The sequence below is a fragment of the Protopterus annectens genome, chromosome 10.part0, assembly GCF_019279795.1.
Source record: "Protopterus annectens isolate FY-2018-M chromosome 10.part0, PAN1.0, whole genome shotgun sequence".
NCBI lineage: Eukaryota > Metazoa > Chordata > Ceratodontiformes > Protopteridae > Protopterus > Protopterus annectens.
The window spans coordinates 1,794,504,528-1,794,527,642 of record NC_056744.1 but is presented as its reverse complement, the minus strand read 5'-3'; the positions used below and the strand labels follow the sequence as shown (position 1 = coordinate 1,794,527,642).

Below are 23,115 nucleotides of genomic sequence, written 5' to 3'. Positions count from 1 at the left end.
AGAGTCTGCCTGGCTGTGGGTAGGGTAAAAGGCTGACCCTTGTTTAGGTGACATACCTGTGTCCACCATCGAAACCCCTGTTGTAGGCAGGGAATCATTGGTATTACTGCTTCTAAACTGTGAGAGTGTTAAGTCCAAACACTTTTTAGGTACCATTGTAATTTCCTCATATGCAGTCTGGCATATGGTATTAGTAGTATGCATGATACCATGAATCCCAGGGCCTGCAGAATTTTTCTTGCAGGGAGATGGGACTTTTTTGCCAGTAATTGAAAATATTGAGTTAGCTGAACTTGTTTGTCTGGCGTGAGATAAGCCATCTGGGCCGTTGTATTTAAGCTGGCACCCAGGAATATAATCTGTTGTGAGGGCACTAGTTTTGACTTCTTTTCGTTTACTGTGTACCCTAGAGAAATTAGCAACCTTTTTACAAACGCCAGATGCTGTAGAGGAATGTCCTCTGCTTGAATGAGGCAGTCGTCCAGGTATGGATATGTTTGAATTCCTTTTTGTCTGCAAAATGCAATTACTGGTGCCAGGCACTTTGTGAAGACCCTGGGCGCAGTAGATAAGCCAAAGGGCAGTGCACAGAAATGGTAGTGCATTGTACCAGCTTTGAATCTGAGGTATCTTCTGCAATTTTGTCTGATAGGGACATGCAGGTATGACTCTGAGGTCCAGAGTAACAAGCCAAGCCTTCTTGCCCAGCATGGGTAGAAGCTGCTGTAATGTCAATATTTTGAATTTCGGAATATCCAGGTAAGTATTTAGAATTGAAAGGTCTAGTATGGGCCTCCAGGCCTTGTCCTTTCTGGGGACCAGGAAGAGTCTCGAGTAAAATCCTTGTCCTTGTTCCTGTTGGGGTACTTTTTGAATAGCTCTCATGTCCATGAGGGCTGAAATTTGTTTTTGTGCCTCTGCCCATTGATTCTGTGGCAGGTCTGGCATTCCTTTTAGCCTTGGTAAAGTATGAAAGTGGAACCTGTAACCTTGAGACAATATTCAGAACCCATTTGTCTTGGGTGATTGTTTGCCAGTTTTGAGAAAAAAGTGCTAGTTTTCCCCCTAAGGGGGTTGCCAATAGGGAAGTGCATGGTGTACGAAGGGGGAAGTCATTGAGACTGTTTCCTGTAAGGTTGAGACTTGTCCTCACCTCCTTTTGGTGTTGAGGTGCCCCACTGTCATTGTCTGCTAGAGCCTTGCGGTTGAGCTCTGCCTCTTGGGCGTCTATCTGCCTTTCTGTGGCCCGTCTGACACTGGAAAGGACCAATTCTTTGTTGGCCAATTTCTGCTAAACAGAGGTGGCTGTACCTGTAAGAAATCCTTGACTGTTTGCATAGATTTAGCTTTATCCTCCCAACACCTCTTCTGCCTTAACACCAAACAAGGTATCATGCTGTAAAGGAGCATCCAATAATTTTGCCTCAACATGATCAGGTAAACTCTGTTCTTTTAACCAAGCATGTCTTCGAATCACAGAACCTGTAACTGCGGCTCTACAAGAGGCCTCTAAAGAATCAAAACCACATTGCAGAGTATGTTTTCCCACCTGTTCAACTGCATGCAATAAATCCTGCATTTCTTTATAGTCAGGAGCTTCTGAGCTTGCAAGCATTTTCGGTTTTAACTGAGCCATTAAATATTGTTGGTACTTAAGCATGTGAAACTGGCAATTTAAAGCCCTTACTGCTAAAGTTGCATTAGTGTAAACTTTCGTCCCCCATCTATCCAAAGTTCTGGAATCTCTGTCAGAGGGGACTGGATTTTTTGCAATGGAAGCCTTAACCCCTTTTGGACCCTGGGAAATAGTTTCTAGATCAGCAGAAGGGTTTTTATAAAGAAACTTATGAGAGTCAGGAACTCTAATACCTACCTGGCTTAGCTGGTGCAGGGGACAAAGAATCAGGAGATAAGCTGGATTCAGAGAACATATCAACCACAATATCTAGCACAGGCAGAATAGCCAGGGGCCTGTGCTGAGGCAATAGGAAATCCCCGAGCCTTTTCTTGGATTCTGAATAATCCTGCTTTAGCAATGGAAATGCTCCCTCATGGTATGTAAAGTTTCCCCAAAAGAATAATCCTCAGGAGGAGAGGCTGAAGGGACAGATTTCTTCAGCATCAGAGTCCTCATAGGGGGGTAGAGTGTATCCCTGGTCTGAAGAGGAATCAGAGGAAATGGAAACCTGATCAGAGGAATCAGTCTGTATCCTGCCTAGGCCGTTTCACAGGAGGGGGATGGGAACCCCTGATTAGAGTAATGAGGTCTTTGGCCATTTTAAACATCTGTTTCTTAGGCATGGAGGACTGTCCAGGAGAATGCTGTACTTGCTTCTGTGTCTTTAATGGTACTTTTGTCTTGGCTGTTGCTTTAAAGGTAAGTTGTGAAGGTCTGAAAACACCCTCAGAAGCCGATGCCTGCTCAGTGGCTCTGGGCCCATCTGAGGGAGTTTCCGTGTGCCCAATACAGTACAGTTTTGTACCTACCATAAATGTAGATGTTAAGAGTGCTTACCCTGCTGCAGTCATCACACTTGGGTTATCCTGTCGTCAGACGGTCCCCGCAGTTGGCTGGAATTCAAAGTCTTGGTCCGGCATTGGTTGCTGTCGCCTCTTCTCTAACGTCAGTGCGCCAGGGGTATATATAATGCAACCGATGCCATTTTCTTCAGTTTTTCTTGCCCCAGATGTCAGGTGCCCCCAAAAAGGTGGTCAGAAATTAGTAACAAATGGAGTAACCACTGCACAAACACAAAATCCCTTCAGCTATAAGCAAATACATCAGTAAGGCATTGAAGAGATTTAGCCAGTAGATCAGAGGGGATGGAGGGTATTTGACTGCAGCAGGGTGAACACTCGAACATCTACATTTATGGTAGGTACAAAACTGTTCTATGTTTAGTGTTACCCTGCTGCAGTCATCACACTTGGGTTGAATCCCAAAGCTAAGGTAGGGGGGAGGTATCATAGAGGGCTAGTAGAGGCAATAAGGCCCTGCAGAATTGCAGTGGCGAAGCCCGCCCTGGACTTAAAGAGGTAAGTGATAGTGTTTGGTAAAGGTGTGTACTGAACTCCAAGTTGCAGCTTCTAAAATTTCCTTGGTTGCAACCCCCCTGAGAAAGGCTGTAGAGGTAGCTGTTGCCCTGGTAGAGTGGGATCTGATGGTAGCAGGAACTGGTTTCCCATGATGGGTATAGCAGAAACGTATGCAATGACCTATCCATTTAGAAATGGTTTGCTTTGCTATAGCCTTCCCTTGGGAAGCTGTAGCATAGGATACAAAGAGCTGGTCAGATTTTCTGAAAGCCTTAGTTTTGTCCAAGTAGTAACGAAGCTGCCTGTGAATGTCCAAGGAATGTAGGAGTTTCTCACCTTTGTTCTGTGGATTGGGGAAAAAGGTGGGTAAGTGGATGGTTTGATTTAAAGCTACACTAGAAACCACCTTAGGCATAAAAGAAGGATTAGCTCATAGAGAAACTCTGTCTTGATGAAAAATGAGGAAAGGTTCCACTGCCATTAGTGCCTGTAGCTCTGAGACTCTTCTAGCTGAAGTTATCGCTAGGAGCAGGGCAGTCTTCCATGATAGGAACTGAAGATCTACAGAGAAAGCTGGTTCAAAGGGAGGTAGCGTTAGTTTTTCCAGAACAAAATTTAGGTCCCATGTTGGTGTAGGAGCTCTCCTGGGTGGTCTAATGGTTTTTGACCCTCTGAGGAACTGCCTTAGAAGAGGATGTGAAAATAAAGGTGGATCCGTGTTGTAGTGAGCTGAAATAACTAAGCATAGATTTTAATTGAGGAAAAGGAAAGTCCTTTGTGCAACATCTCAGCTAAATACTGTAGAATGTGAGGCTGAGTTGTGTCTTGGCCATTAGCTTGGTTCCAGGAAAAAAAAACCTTTTCCATTTGTCCGAATAATCCTCCCTGGTGCTTGGCCTCCTGGCTTCCAGAATAACATCTAGAACTGCTTGTGAAAGAGGAGCTGGTTGGATGTTTAGTTGATTTGCCATGCAGCCAGATTTAAAGTTTTGAGCTGGCTGTGAAGAATCTGATTGTTTTGTTGTGTGAGCAAATGGGGGATTTGAGGCAATATCCATGGTAGACTGAGGGCCATATTTTTCAATAGCGGATACCAGTGCTGGCGTGGCCAGTCTGGGGCTATGAGAATCAGTCGTGGTCTCTCCTTTTTGACTTTCAAAAGAACCTTTGTGAGGAGAGGCAATGGAGGGAAGACATATACTGTCAGGTTTTTCCAACTGAAAGAGAGCGTCCACTTTCCAAGCTTGATGGTGAAATGTCCTTGTACAAAATTTTGTCAGTTGATAGTTTTGAGGACTGGCAAACAGGTCTATGTTTGGAAGGCCCCATGTTTGAGTAATCATTGCAAATATTTGTGGATCTAGTTTCCACTCGTGGGGATCCTTGATGTTTCTGCTGAGGTCGTCTGCCAATGTGTTCTTCTGTCCTGGCAGGAATTGAGCTTGTAACTGGACTTGGTAGGCCAGAGCTGTGTTCCATAAGATCATTGCTTGCCTGCAGAGGGTAGGAATGTGTACCCCCTTGTTTATGTACCACATTACTGTGGTGTTGTCAGTCTTTAATGCAAGTTGTCCTGGATGCAATAGATCCTTGAAGGCTGTCAGAGCTTTCTGTACAGCTAGCATCTCTTTTTGATTTATGTGCAGATTTCTTTGATCTGCAGTCCATAGGCCTTGAATGCATTGTCCCGCCATGCGTGCCCCCCACGCGTAATCTGAAGCATCTGTCGTGATAGTTTGCCTGGCTGGGGGCAAGGTGAAAGGCTGACCCTTGTTGAGGTGACATGCCTGTGACCACCATAGAAATTCCTGTTGTAGGCAGGGAATGAGAGATATCAGTGTGTCCAAGCTGTGGCTGTGTTGAGACCACACGCGTTTTAGGTACCACTGTAATTTCCTCATATGCAGCTTTGCAAAGGGTATTATTAGTACGCAAGATGCCATGAAGCCCAAAGCCTGCAGAATTTTTCTTGCAGTTAATTGGGTCTTTGTTGCCATTGTCTTGAAATATTGAGTCAGTTGTAGTTGCTTGTCTGGCGTAAGATAAGCCTTCTGGGCCGTTGTATTCAAGCTGGCACCCAGGAATGTCATTTTTTGTGAGGGTACTAGTTTTGACTTATTTTCGTTTACTGTGTACCCCAGGCAGTTTAGTACATGCTTTACAAAGGCCAGATGATGTAAGAGAATGTCTTTGCTTTCCGCTTGGATGAGGCAGTCGTCCAGGTATGGATATATTTGAATTCCTCTGTCTGCAGTACGCAATTACTGGTGCCAGGCATTTTGTGAATACTCTGGGTGCAGTAGATAAGCCAAAGGGCAGTGCAGAGAATTGGTAATGGGTTGAACCTGCAATGAAACGGAGGTATCCTCTGAAACTTTGTCTGATAGGGACATGCAGGTATGCCTCCTTGAGGTCCAACGTTACTAGCCATACTTCCTTGCCCAACATGGGAAGTAGCTGCTGTAGTGTTAGCATCTTGAATTTGGGTACTTGTGTTTAGAATTGAAAGGTCCAGAATTGGTCTCCAGGCATTGTCCTTTCTGGGCACTAGAAAGAGTCTTGAGTAAAATCCTTGGCCTTGCTCTCAAGTAGGTACCCGTTGAATGGCTCTCATGTCCATGAGAGCTGTAATTTGTTTTTGTGCCTCTGCCCATTGATTTTGTGGCAAGTTTGGCATTCCTCTTTTCATTGGCAAGGTGTGAAAATGGAATTTGTATCCTTGTGAAATTATGTCTAGGACCCATTTGTCCTTTGTGACAATGTGCCAGTTGTCTGCAAAAAGTGTGAGTTTTCCCCCCAAGGGGGCTGCCAAGAGAGTATTGCTTGGCCAGATGAGTTGCAAGTCATTGAGTTTGCCTTCTGGTGGATTGAGACCCATCTTCTCCTCCCTTTTGTGTTTTAGTGCCCCATTGTCGTGGTTTATACTGGGCTTGTGGTTGTCCTCTGCCCCTTGGTCGTCTGTATTTACCCCTCTGTGGTCTGTCAGTGGCTGGAAAGGACCAATTTTTTGTTGGCCAGTTTCTGCTGAAGCGAGGGGGTTGTACTTGTAGGAAATTTTTGACTGTCTGCATAGATTTTGCCTGGTCTTCCACTTTCTTTAAAACTTCTGCTTTAACTCCAAAAAGAACATCCTGCTGTAAGGGAGCATCTAGTAGTTTTGCTTTAACATGATCAGGCAGAGTTTGTTCCTTTAACCAAGCATGCCTACGTATAACAGACCCAGTGACAGCTGCTCTGCAGGAAGCCTCCAAAGAATTAAACCCACATTGTAAGGTATGTTTGCCCACCTGCTCAGTGGCGTGCAACACATCCTGTACTTCTTTCAATTCAGATTGTTGAGGGAGAGTGGTTATTCTTTGCTTTAACTGAGAGATTAGAAATTGCTTATACTTAAGCATGTGAAATTGACAATTCAGTGCCCTCATAGCTAGTGTGGCTGAGGTGCAAACCTTTTTCCCCCACCTGTCTAGTGCTCTGGAATCCCTCTCAGAAGGTACTGGGTTTTTAGCCATAGAAGCCTTAGCCCCCTTGGAACCCTGGGAGATGGTCTCTGGGTTAGCTACAGGGCTTTTGTAAAGAAATTTGTGGGAATCAGGCACTCTATAGTATCTGTCAGGCTTAGCCGGAGCAGGAGGTAGAGAGTCAGGGTTGAAACTGGATTCTAAATAGACATCATCCACAATGTCCAAAACTGGTGGGATGGCAAGTGGTCTGTGTTGGGGGAGTAAAAGAAACTCTCTGAGCCTTTTCTTTGAATCAGAGTAGCCCTGACCTTCCCAGTGAAAATGTTCCCTCATAGTGTGTAAAGTTTCCCCAAAGGAGTAGTCTTCTGGAGGAGAAGCTGAGGGAACAGAGTCCTCAGCATCAGAATCTTCAGAAGGAGAGAAGGAGTAGTCTTGGTCCTCAGAGGAGTCTGAAGAAATGGACATTTGCTCAGAGGATGCATAATCTTCCTCTTGTCTAGGCCTTTTGTCAGGAGGGGGCTGGGAACCCCTGATTAAAGAAATCAAGTCTTCAGCCATTTTGAGCATCTGTTTCTTAGGCATGGGGCCTTGAACAAGAGACTGAAGTGCAGTCCTTTTAGATTTAGGAGTCTTCGACTTAGAGAACGTTCTAATGGTGAGAGTCGTCGGTCTGAAAACGCCTTCAGAAACCGATGGCGTTTCTGTAGCACAGACGTCTTTTGTAGCAACGTCGTCGGAAGGGCCTGAAGTAAAAGGCTGCGTCGGCCTGGTACATTCCGTCAAAATATCCGTAGCGGTCTTGGGTTCCAGATCTGCGGTAGTCAGGGGCTGCGTCGGAGCCTCACTGAGAACCAGAGAACCGGAGACCGGATCAGCCGAGGCCTCGGAATCTGGCTTAGGCCTGGGTTGTCGGTCCTTATCCCTGCGTTTTTTGTGCACGCCGGTAGTCGGTTGCTCCGACGGCATGGTGTAGTTAAATTTCCTACCGAAGTAATGTTGTGCGAAATCAAAGCGTCTTTTAATAGTACGTTTATTAAACCTAGCACAAAACCGACAAGTAGTGACGTCGTGGTCTGGGCCTAGGCAAGGTATACAATAAGAATGAAAATCCTTATGAGGTATTTGCTTCCCACAAGAAATACAATTGTTAACTTTTTCTGACATCGGTCTGAGGCAAGAAAAGTTTCCCCAACGGGGTACTTAGCTTTATAGAAAACTTCGGTCTGAAATTCAAATTCGAAAACCTCAGGAGTCGGCTGGCCAGCACTTGCGAACTGCTTCTGCTTCGGGCACCGCGCGGCAAGAAAGACTGAAGAAAATGGTGTCGGTTGCATTATATATACCCCTGGCACACTGACGTCAGGGAAGAGGCGACAGCAACCGACGCCGGACCAAGACTTTGGAATTCCGGCCGACTGTGGGACCGCCTGACAAGGATAACCCAAGTGTGATGACTGCACCAGGGTAACACGATGAACATCTCGAGTTTCCAGAGGCCTAGTTGTCCCCACGTGGGAGTCGGAGGCGGCCTGTGGCTCTGAGGTAGCGGGTCTCAGCGGCTGCGAAAGCACAGACGACTGGCCTAGAAGAGATTTTGTCATCGGTTTTGGACCTCGGATGCCTGTCATTATCCTTGTCTCTGCGTTTTTTCGGAATTGCGGTCGTCAGTTGATCCGACGGCATAGTATAATTGAACCTTCTGCTAAAATAGTGCAAAGCAAAACCAAACGTCTTTTTATAGTGCGTCCGTTAAATCTAGCACAAAACCAACGACTAGTGACACCGTGATCAGGGCCTAGGCATGGAATACAGTAAGAGTGGAAGTCCTTGAGGTATTTGCTTCCCACAAGAAACACAATTATTAACTTTTTCTGACATCGGTCTGGGGCAAGAAAAAAGTTTCCCCAATGGGGTACTTAGCTTTATTGAAGACTTCGGATCGGAAATTCGACTTCGAAAATCTCAGGAGTCGGCCGACCGGCACTTGCGAACTGCTTCTGCTTCGGGCACCGAGCGGCAAGAACGACTGAAGAAAATGGCGTCAGATGCATCTTGTATACCCCTGGCGCACGGACGTCAGGGAAGAAGCGACAGCAACCGACGCTGGACCAAGACTTTGGAACTCTGGCCGACTGCGGGACCGCCTGACGGCAGGATAACCCAAGTGTAATGACTGCAGCAGTGTAACACGATGATCATCAGGGAGCTAAGCTATGGTGGGAAAATTACTACCAGTAAAACGTAAATACCAATACCCCTGCAAGGGGTGAGTAATATACACAGAGAAGAAAGACAGAGAAGAGCGCAGGGGGGGGGGGGGCCAGGACTGCAACAGTAAATACACTCGAACATCTATATTTATGGTAAGTGTACACAACTGTACTATGTTCTTTGTGTTTCACTGTTGCAGTCACACTTGGGTTGATTCCTAAGTTGAAGAAGGGTGGAGGCAGTCAAGAAGAGTTTGGGCTGGCTAGTATGCCCTGCAGGACTGCAGTTGCAAAACCCGCCCTGGATTTGGAAAATATAGGCAGGTGGTAATGCTTGGTGAATGTGTGTATAGAACTCCAGCTAGCAGCCTCCAGAATGTCCCTGGTAGTGACTCCCCTGAAGAATGCTGTAGAGGTAGAAGTTGCCCTAGTGGAATGTGTTCTGACCCCCTTAGGGGTTCGTTTTTCCATGGTGTTTGTAGCAGAAATGGACACAGTGTGCTATCCATTTGGAAACTGTTCTGAAATGGCCTTGCCCTCTTGCCCCTGGTGCAACACTGAGTAGTAACTAGTCATATGTCCTGAAGGGCTTAGTCCTATCCAGGTAGAATCTGAGCAGTCTGTGCACGTCCAAGGAGTGCAGGATCCTTTCCCCTTTATTTTGAGGATTAGGGGGCGAAGATTGGCAAATGGATAGATTGTTTGAGAGCCACACTGGATACCACTTCAGGCATGAAGGAAGGGCTAGTCCTGAGGGAGACCCTGTCAGCATGAAAAATAATGAAGGGTTCCACGGCCATTAAGTGCTTAGAGCTCAGACACTCTTCTAGCTGAAGTGATGGCCAGGAGCAATGCTGTTTTCCAAGACAGGAATTTTAACTCTGCTGACGCTGCAGGCTCAAAAGGGGGTAGTGTGAGTTTTTCCAGTACAACTTTAAGGTCCCAAGCAGGGGTGGGTGCTCTCCTTGGTGGCCTTAAGTTGGGTGCCCCTCTCAGAAACTGCCTGATGAAAGGGTGAGACAAGAGGGGTGGGCTCAAAGTTGCAATGAGCCGAGATGGCAGAGGCATGGATCTTAATGGAGATGAAGGATAGGCCACTGTGGAGTAGATCTGTTAAGTAATCCAGGATTAGAGGTAGGGAGGACAGAGTCATGTCTTCTCCTTTAGATAAAATCCAGGAGCAATACCTTTTCCATTTATCAGCATAGGATTTCCTTGTACTGGGTCTTCTGGCTTCAAGAATGATGTCCAGCACCTGCTTGCTTAGGTTGGTCACTGGGAGAGAATTCAAGGAATAAGCCAGGCTGCAAGATTCAGGGTTTGCAGTTGTGGATGCAAGATCTATCCCCCCTGCTGAGTGAGCAGGGTGGCACCAGTGACAGGCTGCAGTATTGTCCTTGGTCTGTCCTGTCTTATCTTGAGCAATATTCTTGAGAGAAGGGGCAGAGGGGGAAATGCACAGATTGAGAGGTTTACCCACTGGAAGGATAGGGCATCCACTTTCCAGGCCCTGCTGTGAGGTGCCCTGGTGCAGAATTTGCTGAGCTGGTGACTGCAGGGGGAGGCAAAAAGATCCACCTCTGGGGCCCCCCATTTCTGAATCAGAAGGCTGAAGATGCTGACTTCTGCCACTCATGTGGGTCTAGGAGATTTCTGCTTAAGTAGTCTGCCAGTGAGTTTTGCGTGTCTGGCAGGAAGTGAGCTTGCAGATGGACCTGCATGTCCAAGGCAGTGATCAACAGGGCCATGGCTAGCCTGCAGAGTGGGTTCCCCCCTGCCTGTTTGATGCACCACATAACTGTGGTGTCTGTTTTTATTAGCAGGGGTTCGGGTGAGAGTAGGGAGGCTAGAACTTTTTTTTTTTTTTTTTTTTTTTTTTTTACAAATGTCAGGTGCTGCAACAGCATTTCCTGACTGTCTTGCCTGATTCGGGCAGTAGTCCAAGTATGGGTAAATTTGAATTTTCCTCTGTCTGCAGTTGGCAATGGCAGGAGCCAGGCATTTTGTGAATACTCTGGGAGCAATGGATAAGCCAAAGGGAAGTGCAGAGAACTGATAATGCACAGATCCTGCCATGAAACGTAGATATTTCCTGCATGAGTCCCTTATAGGGATGTGCAGATAGGCTTCTTTAAGTCTAGGGTGGCTAACCAGGCATCTTTGGCCAGCATAGGAAAAAGCTGTTGCAAGGTGAGCATTTTGAATTTTAGTACCAACAGGAAGGTGTTTAGTATGGAAAGATCTAGGATTGGGCGCCAAGTGCCCTCTTTTCTGGGTACCAGGAAAAGTCTGGAATAGAACCCTTGACTTATCTGTTCTGCAGGAACAGGTTGAATTGCCCTTATGGAGAACAAGGATTGAACTTGGTTTTGTGCCTCTGCCCCCTGGTTTGGAGGAAGGACAGGGAACCCTTTTGGGGTTGGCAGTGAGTGGAAGTAAAATTTGTATCCCTGGGATACGATGTTGAGGACCCACCGGTCTTTGGTGATGGAAGTCCAGTTTTTTGCATAATGGGCAAGTTTTCCTCCTAAGGGCACGAGCAGTTGGGCAGAGGGTGGGGAGTGGAGTTGAGAAGTCCTTGTGAATTCTTTAAGGGGGTGGCTTAGCACTCCCTGATTTTAAGTGGAGCCACTCCATTGCTTAGATCTCGGCATACCCAGAGACTGTAGTCTAGGGGGTCTGTTTCCCCTGGGTCTAGTTTGCGATAGCCTTGATGGGGGTTGGAAAGGACCAATGTTTCGAGGGGCAATGCCTACTGAATCTAGGAGGCTGTACTTGCAAGAAATCTTTTACTGTCTGCATAGATTTAGCATTTTCTTCCATCTTTTTAAGAACTTCTGCTTTGATGCCAAACAGATTGTCCTTGTTCAAAGGAGCATGTAGTATTTTTGATTTGACATGGCCTGGCAAGGTCTGCTCCTTAAGCCAAACATGCCTTCTCATTACAGAACCAGTGACTGCTGCCCTGTAAGATGCTTCTAGGGTGTCAAAGCCACATTGCAAAGTATGCTTGTTGACTTGGCTTACAGAATGCATAAGCTCTTGTTATTCTTTGTTTTCTGCACAGTCTGTAAAACTTGCTATTTTCTTGCATAATAAGTTCCATAATATGTTGTTGGTACTGTAAAACTGGCAATTCAAAGCCCTAATGGCGAAAGTTGCAGAGGTGTATTCTTTCTTACCGCATCTGTCTAAAGCTATGGAATCCCTGTCCGAAGGGGTGTGATTCTTAGCTGTAGTTGCTTTGATACACTTACTCCCCTGGGAGATGACCTCTGGGTTAGCAATAGGATTTTTGAAAAGGAATTTGCGACAGTCAGAAACTCTGTAGTACCAGTCTGGTTTCCTAGGAGCAGGGGGAAAAGTATCAGGAGTTAAACTGGATTTCATAAAGACATCATCCACAACATCCAGGGCTGCATTGTGGCAAATCTAGAAATTCTCAGTCTCTCTTTTTGGACTAAGGATAGTCTTGGCATTCCCAGTGGAAATGCTCTCTTAAAAGTATGTTAGGTTTCCCCAAAAGAAAAATCCTCTGGAGCAGAAGCAGAGGGAATTGATTCCTCTGCATATGAATCCTCATAAGCAGATAAAGGCAGGTCTTCATAATCAGATACCTCAGTCGTCAGACTCTTGGTCTGTTAAATCTGCTGGGGCCAGGTCTCTTTCTCTTAGCAGGGTTCAGTCTGACTTCTAATCAGCATAATAAGGTCTTCTGCCATTTTAAGCACCTGATGTTGTGGCAAGGAAGCAGGTGCTTGAGTATGGGTTGTCGCTTTTTTAGGCGTAGCGCGTACTCTTGGCCTTAGAAACTTGGTAGTTTTAGACAGAACTGAAAACGCGAAAGAAGTCTGTGTCAAATATCGGTAGTGCGAAGAACTTCATCAGAAGCCGGTGCCTGCTCAGCGGTTCCGGACCCATCCAAGGTAGAGACATCTGCAAGTTTCATAGTCGAAGAGTCTCGTGGCATACTGGACTCAAACGGGTCTCTGTAGAGGCATGTGAATCCACTGAAGTGGGCATCAGGGGCTGTGAAAGCACCTCACTGAGTACCGGCAAGCTGGAGACTAGCTTAACGGAAGCGTCGTCCGCAGTTTTGGACCTGTGTGGTCTGTCTCTATCTTTATCCTTGCTTTTTTTGGAAAATCGGTAGTCGGACGGCTTACCAAAGCCATTTCGGAAAACAGAGATCAAGAACAAAATTACTTGGCGACAATAAGGGCCCGACGATGAATAGTTCATGTGTTGAACAAGGCACAAAACCGACAGTGAGGTACGTATTGGTCTGGGCCTAAACAGGTGACACAGTAAGAATGGAAATCCCGGTGTGGTATTTGCTTTCCACAGGCAAGACCATTGTTAACTTTTTCTGACATCTGTTAGAGCAAGAAAAAAGGATTCCCAACGGGGTACTTGGCTTTAGAAAACTTCAGGATAATTCAATTTGGAAATGAAAATTCAGGTAACGTCCAACCGGCATTCATGCGAACTGCTTCTGCTTCAGGCTCCTCGGCAAGGAAGGCTGATATAATGGCATCGACTGCCTGTTTTTATACCCTGATGACATGACGTCAGACCTGGAACAGCAGCAACCGACGCAGAAATACTAAGTCTCTGGTATTCAGGCCAACTGAGGGCTTACCTGCAGGCAGACAACCCAAATGTGATGACTGCAACAGTGAAACACGAACATCTTCTCCAGCACGGGAGCACCTCCCTTCCCTACTGTGCACTGCATCCCTACCACTTCAGAACTTCTCCAGCACAGCAGCACTTTCTTTCCTACTGTGCACTGCATTACTACCACTTCAGAACTTCTCCAGCACAGGAGTACCCCCCTTCCCTACTGTGCACTGCATCCCTACTGTCCAAAACAGTTTGCCCTCTAGAACTGCATACTCTAATGAAGGACTGGAGAAAGACTTGGGAGTTCAGGAAGACTAGGTCTAGCTAGTGAAAGGGAAACAATTTGTATGGGGGAAAGTGGGAGGGTTGTTGAGGTGGACAAAGTGGGACAATAAGGATCCAGTACAAGACTTTCCTATCAGTCTGAGGCAGATGGAGGGGAAAATACAGGATATGAAAGTCTCTTCATCCACTTGGCTTTTTGGGTGACATCATGACAGGATACATTTAAGGATAGCAGATTCAAAGGAATGCCTGGATCTGGACAGTATATCTAATTTGTAGAGCTTGAAAAAAGTACACATTTTTGACCAGGTTGTTGTGGAACAAATGCCATCTAAGGAAGAGTTTCTAAAAATATCATGAAGTAACAACTGTACTTGTGGAGTGAGCCTTTGGTTTCAAATCAAAATACCTATTATTCACAGTGTAAACGTATGAAATGCAATCAACCATTTGGACAAAGTGACTTTAGAAACTTTGGTACCTAGCTTTGCTGAAGAGAACAAAGCAAAAAGACGGTTATCTTTACTAAGGGCTTTGGCTCAGTGCAGTCAGAAACAAAGTTGTCTGTGAACTTCTAAATTAATTGAGCAGATATTCCCTCTTATTAAACTGATTAGGGGAAAAAAGATGGCTGTTTAGTTTAGGGTTGATTAAAAGGTGTAAAAGGTGACTTTGGGTACAAAAAAGGGGTTAGGCGTCAGAGAAACTGTCTAAACCCCCCCCCCAGAAGAATTAATAGCAACTAGAAGCAGGGTCTCCCATAACAAGTTAGGAAGGGGGGATAGGTAAGAACCTGAAGAACAAAACTCCGATTCAAGGGTGGAGCAGAGACTGTAATGGGCCTAAGGAGAAAGGTTACTTTTAGAAAGACTTTGCAGGCAGTTTGAAAGGCTAGTGAGGAAGACTTGAATCTTTGGTGGAAAAAAGAAATGACCAAGTGGGCTTTTGTAGTAGAGTCCGGGCCAAACAATGCAGCCTGAAAGTGCAAGGCTGAAGGTACAGGCGCTGAAGTGGAGTACTACCCAAAGTGAAAAACCTCATCTATTTACTCTTGTAAAGTATTCTGGTGGTGTGTTTTTGAAAGCCTGAAAGAAGATGAACAACTCTACTGGAAAAGCATGTATTATTGACCATCACTGGAAGTGGAGAAATCATGCAGTTAATCCAAAGGAGGTGATATTTCGGGGAAAATGGCCACACAGGTGAAATGAGATCCAGGTGACGATATAACAACCAGGGAAGTTATTTATGGATAGGCCAAAGTAGGGGGAACCAAATCTGCCTGGGTCGAAAGGGGCCTATGAGGATGACAAAGGTCCTGCACACAGATGGTTTCTGCAGAAACTCTCATGAGAGGCAAAGGAGGGAAAGGATAATGGACAGGTGGCCAATGATGGACCAGTGCATCAGTGGGTGCCCGTCCCTAAAAGGGATAAGGGAAAAGTAGCTGTTGCATTTTGCATTGGTTGATTACACAAAAATTGCCAACAGGGTTGGCTCTGGTAGCCAAAAATCATCTGTACTAATGTCAGACTGAGGGACCACCCATGGGGCATTAAGACAGAAGGACTATGCCTGCCCACAAGAAAGTTGGTCTAACCTGGAATATGCACTGCTATCAGAAAGAGTTCGACCACTGCTCACTGCAACACACTCCTGGCTTCTGGGTATAGCAAGTATGATCAAGTTCCACCCTGCTTGTTCATATACCACACCACTCAAGTGCTGTCTGTGTAGGTTGACACCACACCCTGGGAAAGGATGTCCTGTAGCACCTAAAACCAGTTATATGAAGGGAACTCTCTTGCTGAGACCATGTCCCTCAAACTGTCCTTTCCTATGATGGAATGGACAGAAAAAAGGATGAACTGTTTCAGATAAGGGTGACTGTATTCACTACTGAAAGTGACATTTGCATACCAAGGAAAATCATACATCAAAGGTGAGATGAGTGGAGAGAGACCCTGTCCTGGCATGTGGTGCTACAGTAATAAAGTCAGAAGTGAGGCCATCTGAAGAATCTTGAATACAATCAGCATGAAGGACGTTTGCTGATAGTCTTGCCATCTTTGCAAATGTGACCAGATGGCATGTGATGAAATCTACAGATTGTGTGGGCTCAAGATTCACATTTTATTGAGATTTACTGAGAAGGCCAAAGACAGACACAAACGAACCATGCAATCTCTTGCTGAAATAAGGGATTCTTCTGACACCCCAGCAAGAAGCCAACTGACTAGATATGAGAACAATGAGAAGCCCTTTAGCAGAAGTGAACAGTGACTACTGCCATGCATTTGCTGAACACTGGGGAAGGGTACTGTGATGAGACCAAAGTGCAGGGAACAGAACTAATAAATGACTGCCTCCCAGACTGCCTCCCAGGTGCAACTGGAGACACCTTCCAGATGGTTTTGCAATCCTGATGTGGAGATAATCATCCTGAAGGTCAGCCGAGCACATACAATCCTCTTTCAGACGATATGGAAATATGGACTGTACCACAGCTGTCAAGAACTTTTTTCTTGACATAGAAATTTAGGCTGCTCAAAGATCTACAATGGAAATGAGGTCCTTAGTTTTCTGTAGGTCTACAGAATTCAAGAGATGCTGGACCCTCCTCCCCCCAGGTCTGATGGGACCTCTTGGACAACTCTTTTTGAAAGAGATGGGAGATCACCTGAGCTGCTGCTCTCTATTGTTGGATGGCATCTAGGAGAGGTAAAGACTTCTGACAGTCATCATGAAAGAGATTATAGCTTCTGGATATGATGCTCTTCACCCAGGTGTCTTGGCTGCTTCATCTGTTACAAGATGAAACAGCCTCAAGGACAGATTAGTGATGAACAACCTGGCTGAAACTTGTAATTCAAGTAGTTTCCTAGTGTCTGGTGTTATAAATTGTCCCAGAGAATCTACAGTATGTTCTGCCAGATCACTGTGGAACCTTGTAGTGTGAGTAATGTGGTTCAACATCAAGGAAAAGTTCCTGGGGCACAAATGCTCTTCCCGAAACAGTCTACGGGCCTTGAGCCCTTGTTGAGAGAATGGACCATGAAGGACAGCACTTTCTTGGTGCCAGCTGCAACAGCAGAATCAATCAGTGGGCCTTTGCTCCAGTATGGTTTGTTTTGAGCAGTTGTAAACTCCTGTCCAGCTTGAGAAGGAGTTCCATCACAATGAGCTTCCACCACGTCCACTTTAACATGAGGTCAATCAGTCTGTTAGTGGAAAGGACCAACTAGGAAGTAGAGGGGGCAGACCTAAAAAGTCTCAAACACTACCACCTCGCCATCCTCGGAAAAGTAGGGTGCAGTGGGTCAAGCACCCTTCTGGCTCATCTATTCAAGAATCTATCCACACCTGCAATCTTCAAGAAGGGACAGGGAAGAACCTTCCCCTTCACCGAGGTCAGTGTCTGTAGTGAGACATTCCACTAGGAATCAGATGAGTTTCCTTTTGTACGGACACTTCCTGGGAACTTTTTTTTTTTTTTTGGGGGGGGGGGTATTCAAAAGACCAGTAAGTGTCCAGTGAACCTTGCTGAAAAACAGGTTTGAGGCACCCTCTCTTGCTATGACCTTTGGGTCAATGAGGAGGTCTCAAGAACTAAAACATGCCAGCATACAAGAAGGGCGAAGCTGAGATAAGTACAGGTGAAGATGCTCTCAAAAAAATCATATGCCAATGTGGACTCCAATGGTGTCACATAAGGCTGTCAGTGCTGAAACAGTCCTCAAAGCTAAGGCCAACAGCCTAGACAAGGGAGCCATTGCCACAGATGGTCACGTCAGCTCCAGTATTGCGATCAGCACCTTGAATGCCAATGTCCTCAACACAGAAAAAGAAGCTGAGCACGTCAGAACTGAGAAAGGCATTGTGGACTCTCAACTGTGGGGCAGTAGGACTTGCTTGGCACCAAAGTAATCAGAATCAAGTACAATGGCTGCACAAATCAACCCACTTAGCTTGGATACCCGTAAGTTCAGAAAAGCTGCACCAGAGTTGAAATCAAATCTGACACTAAGACGTGCCAGGGAAGAAGCAGTTGTTACTGGACTAGGTGGACCAACCTGATCTACTCTGGTAATAGAGCGGATGACGCCCATGTCTATTTGAGGCTTAAAGGCCCTCATCATCTGTTCCCAATCAATGTCAAAATTGTTTCCAGTAGAACAATCAGAAAGCTAAGGAAAGTCTAGAGCCAAGGAGCCTGGAAAGCCCCTTCTCTGAGGACTTGCTACTGGAGGTTTCCCTCTTGGGAGACCTGTCCATAATGAGAATGGGCTCAGTGTAAATGGACACTGGAGCCAAAGTGTTAGGTGCAGTCAGTTTTGAAGGTGTTCGTGCCAAAGCAATGCAATGTTGAGGGTTTACCATTATTGCAGCTGAAGACTGAGAAGCTTTTTTCTAATTCCCCTTCCAACTCTTGTATTTTATTCTCTCTCCATCTGTCTGGTCGCCTGAATTTGAGCAGAGAAGGCCCTTTAGAATTAATTTATGTTCAAAGAACAAGGCCCGAAAGCCTTGCAGCTCTCAAAGATACACATATACTGGTCAAAAAACAACAATGACGATGACTTCCAAAATGGCTGCACATTGAGTAACAGCTTGTTTCTAGCTTTCCCAGTGTGAAAACAAACTCAACAGTGAAGGCCAACAGACTTGTGTTTATGGGTAAATTTCAGTAACTGGCTAGTAAGCGCACTGCTTGGATGCCAGGAATAAATAAAGACCTGGAAAAATCAGCTAAAAAATTGAGGAAGAAACACTGAGTGGGGAGAGTTCTGCAGCTGCTCCGCAAAAAGCAGTACAACTTTAAGACATTAGACATTACTTCCAGTAACCTACAGGAATATATAAGACAACTGTATACAGACCTGGTTACAAAAAAAATAAAAACTTATGGAGTATATCAATACAAACAACAAAAGGCTGGAAAAATGGAAGAAGCTTTAAACAGATACTCAGATGAGATGATAAGCTGCAAAAACTCAGAGGTTGAAATAAAGAAAAGGCTAGGTGAATATGAGACTGCTCAGGAATAGATGCTTCAAAAAATAATAGAATTAGTGGACAGAGCACGTAGAAAAAAAATGAGATTTTCAGCTACACCAGAGAGGCTGGAAGGAACAGACTGCATTCATTTTATAAAAGCACAAACAACTCAAATGGTATTCCACAGCAGGAGTTATTTGAAAGGGCACATCGTATGTATGCTCCAAACCAGGCTATAAGAGAGCAACCTAGACCTTTAACAGTAAAGATGCAATCCTACCAGCAGGAGGCGTTGATTCTGACAAAACTGTAACAAAATGACTAAGTACAAAAAATGGAAGACAGCAGAGTGTACGCTAGACAGAAGAGGAAATGTATTCCCCTATTCAGGAAATGTCAAGATGCAAGTGTGAGTGTCAAACTGCTATATCCAGCTGTCTTCAAGGTATTCGCCCCCTGGAGGGACAAGATCATTTTTTGATGAATTACATGCAAAATATGAAATACAAAAGTTTTTCCAACAAAAAGTAAGCTGGGAAACAGAAAGATTGTTTCCTGTTCATCTGGTAATAAAGACCACAGACGGACTGTACTTGTGAAACTTTTTCAAATTTTCCAATAGAAAATATTGGAGAGAAGGAAGGGAGCAGGAGAGCTGACTAGAATATTTTAATCAAGAGTATGTTAAAAATGAACCAAAGACAGTATTTCGGAGATGAACAGTAACAAAACAAGTTAACTTAATATGGGGTTACAATCCAATAACTATATTAGTGAAATATGACATAAGAAAATCAAGAAATACGGGACTTTTTCAGAGCTTACTGGATTCATGGGGGACTCTAAAGCATATGCCCTACTTCATGTCATTAATGTTCGGAAAAGTGCGTTGGGGAGGGCAAGAGGAGGGAGAAAGTTAACTAAGTAAAGATTTTTTTAAACAGTACCAATTTTCTGCCATGCAGTTTTCTTTACATGCTTTTTTATTTCAGTTATTTTTAAGTGGAATGGGAGAGTGTAAACAGGTGCAGCTGTTTTTTCTTCCTTTTCTTTCTCCCTTCTCTCTCCTTGTTCAGTTTTAAAGAAATATACGCACTGCAATGTAAAAAAAAGTCTTATTAAAAAGCATAAAAAAAAATTAATGTGCTTTTTCTCATTCTTGCATGGGGAAATGACTGCATTGAAGACCTTAGATTGAGTAGCAAGTTTTAAGACAGAGCAAGTAAATGAAAAAGAACATTGAACATTATGGGGCTTTTTTTTTCTAGAAATTACATGTAAGCTCAGTAATGTAAGATTATGTTCAACAAGATATTAAGGTTGAATGTAACTTTGCTACAAATACGCAACAAATAAAGAATAAAATAAATCCAGTTAAATGCAGAAACAGAGTTTAGTAATATGTGATTGGCATCCATGCTAAATGACTGTGGCTTAAAAAATAAGGAACTTGCTTACGAGTGTATTACACACACACATCAAGAAAGCTGACTTCTTACAGACATGACAAGAATGCAATTTGCTTTCTTTAAAGAACTGACAACAGGACATGTTTTTCTAAGAAAGTTTAAGAAAATGCTTTTCTAATCCACAAGGTGTTTCCTTGAAGACAGTTTGCTTATCAGCATTTGCACAAGAACAGATGTGTCAGCATTTACGTCATCAAGGCAGTATCTTTCCAAAACCAAGAGGGTGTGTGTTTAACTAAAAATATATATATAAAGTCTGTATTAAATCTAGTTATGTTATGAGGTATGGTAGGGACACATTATGTCTTGAGGTAAATGTTATATCTGTCACATCATCTGTACTATATGAGAAGTAAAGTAGAACATTTTCTGAAGCTGTAACAGAAGTACGTGTGGTTTATTATAAAAGTTATTGGCTACTGCTCTTAAAGACAGGTGCTGCAAAGTATATTCTCTCATCAGTGTATATTCTGCAAGTTTCTGTATGCAACAGACTGTGAATGCAACTATAACCAGACTTTGATTCAAGCCAGCAAGACTAAGTGTCTTAAGAAGACTTTACATCCATCACAGTAAGCATCAGAGTAACAGCAATGCTGTAGCACCATAAAATTAATTTTTCAATGGCAAGCCTACCTAAAATCTGCATTTGAACACAGAGGGAAGGGTAAGCCCTGCAGAGGGTTACTTCAGTCAAATTGCAGTAACTAACATTTGTATGTATGTGTCAATCCTAAACAGAAGTATTCCAGTTTATGCAGCTTGCAGCAGTAAAGTTTTTTAGACGTCTACATCCGGAGTGAGACTGAAGTTCAAGTTGCAGTGTCAAATTCTCCAAGAAAAGATGGACATCTACTTTTACAGCAGTCCGCTGCCTATTTTGTTCCCCAGCTTCCCAAGTGACTTTGAAAAATTTCTAGCCATCAGCAACAGCCTGATCACTTGTTTTCTTGCTAACTGGTAAGACTTTTTTTACGTCACATTTTTTAGTGTGGATGCCATTAGACAGTTTGCACATTATTAGACAGTTTGCATGTTATTAGACAGTATGGATATTTTCTGATACAATTCAAGCAAATGTAAACCAAGCTTTAGTAAATTGCAATGTTGGTATACACAGCACATTAGTAAATGTAAAACATTAGGGTAGGTTGATAGTAAGACATTATGCAAATGTATTACAATATTTGACTGGTATCTGAAAGAAAACCATGTCGGGTATGACAAATGCTTATTGTGCGATTCAGATGTTAAACAGTTATGTTCTGTCACCACATGCGAGCCAAATCAATTACTGAAATGACCTCTAGTACATTTTGTTACAAAAGAATGCAATAAACTACTAAGAGACAGACGCAATGAGTTCAGGAAGTTTAGACAAGTTATACAAACATTTTTTCAAAAGGGCATAGGAGTTTCAGATTCAGCAGAAAGTACAGTTTTGTACCTACCATAAATGTAGATGTTCGAGTGCTAATACAGCTGCAGTCATAACAGATGGGTTATCCTGTCGTCAGGCGGGTCCTCGGTCGGCCAAATTCCAAAGTCTATGTCCGGCATCGGATGTCATCGCTTCTTCCCTGACTTCAGTGCGGCAGGGGTATAAAAGAACCAGCCAACACCATTTTCTTCAGTTTTTCTTGCCCCAGATGTCAGGTGCCCCCAGAAGGAAGGCAAAACATGAATTTATGTAATAATGCAATGCAATATAATAAAAAAAAAACAGTAGTTGCAAGCAAATATACCATAAAAGAATACCCCAATCAATGAGGAGGTGTTAGCCATTAGGCCTGTCCCAAGGGGAGAAGGAGGGAGGGAAACCTGGACTGCAGCTGTATTAGCACTCGAACATCTACATTTATGGAAGGTACAAAACTGTACTATTCATCGTGCATACAGCTGCAGTCATAACAGATGGGTAGAATCCCAAAGCTAAAAAACGGGTAGTAGGCACTAAGTGGAACTAGGAGGAGCAAGGATGCCCTGCAAGACTGCAGTGGCAAAGCCCGCTCTAGATTTGGAGTATAATGGTAGGTGGTAGTGCTTGGAGAAAGTATGCACAGAACTCCAAGTGGCTGCTTCCAAAATATCCTTGGTAGTAACCCCCCTGAGGAAAGCTGCAGAGGTAGCTGTGGCCCTTGTGGAGTGAGATCTGATGCTTGTAGGTACAGTTTTACCATGAAAATAATAACAAAAGCGTATGCAGTGGGCTATCCATTTTGAGATTGTCTGTTTGGAAATAGCCTTCCCTTGAGCACCTGTAGCATAGGACACAGAGTTGCTCTGATTTTCTGAATGGCTTTGTCCTGTCTAAGTAATAACGAAGCTGTCTGTGAATGTCCAAGGAATGTAGTAGTCTCTCCCCTTTGTTTTGTGGATTAGGGTAAAAGGTAGGTAAGTGTATAGCCTGATTCAAGGCTACACTGGATACTACCTTTGGCATAAAGGAAGGGTTGGTTCGTAAGGATACTCTGTCCTGATGGAAAATGATGAAAGGCTGCACAGCCATGAGGGCTTGGCTTGTAGTTCCGAAACCTTGCGTGCGGAGGTGATAGCCAGAAGGAAGGCCGTTTTCCATGACAACAATTGCAGTTCTGTTGAAGCAGCTGGCTTAAATGGAGGCAGGGTCAGTTTTTCTAGAATGAAATTGAGGTCCCAAGCAGGCATTGGTTGCTTCCTTGGGGGATTTATATTCTTAGCCCCTCTGAGGAACTGTCTTAAGAGAGGATGAGAGAATAAAGGAGGATCAGTGTTGTATTGAGCAGAAATGGCTGAGGTATGGATTTTGATGGAGGAGAATGACAGTCCACTACTTAGCATCTCAGCTAGGTACTGTAATATTTGAGGTAAATTCAGTATTCCAGGATTCTGTCCCTTTTTCTGATTCCAGGCACAGAACCATTTCCATTTTGCGGAGTAGGCTTTTCTAGTAGAAGGCCTTCTGGCCTCCAAAATGACATCCTGCACCTCCTTGGAGAGGAGGGTCTGTTGTGAATTTAAGGAATCCTCCATGCGGCTAGATTGAGT

The 23,115-nt window shown here is 44.3% G+C and overlaps 1 protein-coding gene across 5 annotated transcripts in view; it reads right to left on the bottom strand.

The window, feature by feature from the left end:
• The window catches only part of FBRS (fibrosin), a 1,655,257-nt gene that overhangs the window by 1,135,606 nt on the left and 496,536 nt on the right, over positions 1-23,115 (bottom strand). The gene's annotated exons all lie outside the window — the stretch shown is intronic.